Source organism: Sarcophilus harrisii, chromosome 1 (genome assembly GCF_902635505.1).
Source record: "Sarcophilus harrisii chromosome 1, mSarHar1.11, whole genome shotgun sequence".
NCBI lineage: Eukaryota > Metazoa > Chordata > Mammalia > Dasyuromorphia > Dasyuridae > Sarcophilus > Sarcophilus harrisii.
This window is the reverse complement of record NC_045426.1, coordinates 535805186-535809073: the sequence shown is the minus strand read 5'-3', so window position 1 is coordinate 535809073 and position 3888 is coordinate 535805186. Positions and strand designations below refer to the sequence as shown.

General features: G+C 32.6%; 1 non-coding gene across 1 annotated transcript; it reads right to left on the bottom strand.

The window, feature by feature from the left end:
• Nucleotides 1-1009: 1009 nt before the first annotated feature.
• On the bottom strand, nt 1010-1117 carry LOC111719094. The gene has a single exon (XR_002769383.1). It is a non-coding gene; the product is annotated as a U6 spliceosomal RNA (small nuclear RNA).
• Nucleotides 1118-3888: the final 2771 nt, after the last annotated feature.

Below are 3888 nucleotides of genomic sequence, written 5' to 3'. Positions count from 1 at the left end.
ACATTTATTAGTGATGTGATCCTGGGCAAGTCAGTTAACTTCAGTTGCCTTCAAAAAAAATATTCTGGGGCTCTTAGAGGTTAAGGGCCACTCAGGTCCACTCAGCCAGTAAATATCTGAGGCAGGACTTGAATTTGACTTCAAAGCCAATGGTTCTCTATCCATGTTGTCTTTCTAACTCTTCACACCTATCTTCATCCCATTCCATTAATGTACAAATATTCTGATAGACTTTTTAAAAAAAAAAAAAATCCCCTCATTTTTATTTAGTATTTCCCCCAGTTACATAAAAAGTTTTTAACATTTGTTTTTAAAACTTTTGAGTTTCAATTTTTCTCCCTTTCTCCACTTCCCTATCCCACCTCATTGGGAAAGCAAGCAACTCAATATGTTATACATATATAGTCATGTAAAACATTTCCATAAGTCATGTAACGTAGATCAAAAAACAAACCCCCAAACAACAACAACAAAAACCACAAGAAAAATAAAGTTAAAAAAAGTATGCTTAATCTGTATTTAGACACCATCAGTTCTTTCTCTGGGTCTGGCAAGCATTTTTCATCATTAGTCCTTCAGAGTATTCTTGGATCATTGTATTGCTGAGAATAGCTAAGTTGTTCACAGCTAATCATTTTATGATATTGCTGTTATTTTGTTCATAGAACATTTCACTTTGCATCAGCCCTGCAAGTTTTCCCAGGTTTTTCTGAAAGTATCCTGCTCATCTCTGGCAAACTTTGATTTCTATCTTCATAATACCAGGAGATTAGTATAGTAAGTCCTTAACTATAGATGTATACGTCTTTCTGGAGACTAGAAAAGTGATAAACTTTAAAAGAAAAGAAACACTGGCTTCATCTAGCCAGGATTAGGATTTTTGAGGTTTCAAGTAGAGTTAGGTTTCATAGATCTAGACCTGTAAGGAAACTTGGAGACATCTAATCCAATCTTCAATTAATTTTTTTTATGAGAGCTCATTTATTTTATTATAGTCACAGCTGTAATTAAAAATATGAAATGCTTCACAAATTTGTGTGTCATCTTTATACAGAGGCCATGCTAATCTACTCTGTATCATTCTACTTTTAGTATATGCCAAAGCCAATATTTTAGTCCTCACATTTTACCAAAGATAGAAAATGAGGTCCCCAAATGAATAAATTATGCTTAGTATTATTCATATAGTAAATGGTAGAGCAAGGATTCAAAATCAGGTCTTAGAACTCTTCAGTGACATGCTCTTTCTCTAGTATTGTTTTATCCAATCAGATTTTTTTTCTTGCTCTTAAAAAAATTTAGTCCAGGGTTTACCTATTTGGATTCTTCCATATCTGTTATTCTTTATGGCCTTTATGACTTAAAAGTTTGATAAAAAGATGAGAGGTGAGTTAAAACTAACACATAACGATCTTATATTTTTTCCACCCCCTAAGGATATCATGAGCTTGAGCAAGAGGAAAAATAAAAATGATTGACATATGTATGTTAGAAGGTTAAGGATGGGAGAGGGACAGAATACTTTTAACTCTAATTCTTAACTTGAGTACAATATAATAATGATTTAGCTTTTGTGGTTAAGGTTGGCCTAATTCACAGTATCTATATATTCCTAAGTTTGTTAAACCTGAAGTTTTTATAAAATAATTTCTAAATGTAAAAATAGGCATTTAAAATTTCTTGTTCAAAGTATCCTTTTTGACTTCTGTACTCTGATTTTTCTTATTTCTGAGTTTGATTTTTCTTAAGAGGAGAATAAACTCATTGGAAGCAGATGCTTATATTTTTTCTGAACTCATCTATAATTTATTTACACACTTCCCTCTCTCAAAGCAATTAAATGCCTAAAAATTTTCTATGTCCCCAACTATTAATGTTCTCTCCCTCCATTAAAAAAAAAAAAGGATTTTATTAGTATGGTTAACATTTTACTAAAGCAAATTAGTATCCACCCTACAACTAATAGTCTTAGAGCTATACAGGGGTTCATGAAGTTAAGTGAATCTCTTCTTTTAACATTTTTTTTCCATTTGGCCAATTTTACTTTTTTAAGCAGATGGTTTTCCTTTTTCAAATTGTTGGGCTTTTTTCATAATTCTCTCATTTCTTTTCCCGTTTTTCCCCCACCTCTGTTAAGTTCCTTTTTTTTTTAAGTTTTTAAGTTCCTTTTTGAGCTTTTCCATGATTTTTTTTTTTTTTTCTAGACTGGAGAACACTTCCCATTTTTCTTTGGGGTTTTGTTCATAGGTATTTTGATGCTGTTGTTGTTTTCTCAGTTTGTGTCTTGATCTTCCATGTCACTACGATAACTTTTCATGGTCAGATTCAGGTTCTTTGTTGTTTTTTGCTCATCTTTTTTGTATTTTTTCCTTTCTTTTAAATTTGAGCCCAGGATAGAAGGGGTACTGTCTTGGGTTTCTTGTGTCAGGGACTGCAGGCCCAGTTTATTTACTTGGTGCTACACTGATGTTGCCCTGAGGTCCATGAGGGACCCTCATATGTCTGGTGCTATGCTGTGGAATTGGGGTAGGAGGTGGCTGGTTCTGCTGGAGGCTGTAGAGATCTGACAGATTACCTGGTGCTAAGCTAGGGTCCTATTGCTAGTGGCTGGCATGTATGAAAGCTGCTGCTTTCTGCTGACTTGCTGGAATCCTTCCTATCCTGAACTGCTTTCCCCTTTTACATGAAAGAGACTTGTTGATCTTCCAAGATTCTTAAGATAAAAGATTGTGTTACCCCATCTTCTTACTGGTTCTGTATTCCAGGATTTGTTTTGGGGTACTTTTATGATTGTTTGGAGGTGAATATGAGAAGAGTAATGGCAACTTACTGTCTTCTCTATCATCTTGACTCCTGAAAGTCCAAAAGACTCTTCCTTCTTTTAAAAAAAAAAAAAAAAAAAAACAAATGAACAAACAAAAAACAAACAATAGTATCCTCTGTTTCTGTCTTGGTCCATTTTAAAGATCATGTTCAAGGGTATAACCTAACTAGATGAACTATCAGCTTTTAAAACTATTTCTAAATACCTTCAGTTTCAATGTAATAATTCCCAAAAGTCAAGTATAGCATAAAAAATTTGGATTTAAAAGAAAAAGGGTTTGGGGTCTCCTTCTTCTTAAAAATAACTTCTGTCCTGAAACTGAATTCTCAATTATCAAATTAATTCTGAGCTTGTTAATGATCTTTAGAATAGGCAGTTTCTCAAATTTACAAAAGGGCTTGAGTTAAAATAGGCTGAATTTTGAGCAATAAATATCTTTTTCTAAAAATACCAGCTCACATGTTAAGGAATATCCCATTTGTTTAGAAAATGTAATTTCTTAAAATAAATTCCTTCAAATACAACCAATTTTATTTCTCTTTTTTCTAGAATGTTGTCTTAGCACTGAGAAATCAGTTTTAATATACTTAATCTACTCAGTAGTTTATAGTATAGTTTTTGCAAAATTCCTTCTTTTGAACTATAATGCTATTTTTAGCTATCTTTCTTTCTTATTTTTAGATATTAACATAATTAAGTTTGTATCCTCATTCTGTACTATATTGGTGCCAGTTCTTTGTAATCTCCCATGTTCCAAGAGTTTCTTAAAGGTAAAAGCATGATTTAGATGTCAACTAACTCTTACCTGAAAAGGAAAGGACTCTTTTGTTCTCCCTAGATACATAGGTAAGTGATGAAGATTTCTGCTCCATACATCTTAGTAAGCATCTTTCTCAATACAGATATTTCAAAGGGTATCCCTGAAATATTCTTTTAGGAATCAGTAATAAGATAACTTGTTTCATCTCATGCACATCAAATTAGTAAATACTGATTAAAAAATAGAAAAAAGTCAGTGTTGAAAAGTTTGTGGGAAGATAGGCATACTAACATACTGTCGGTGG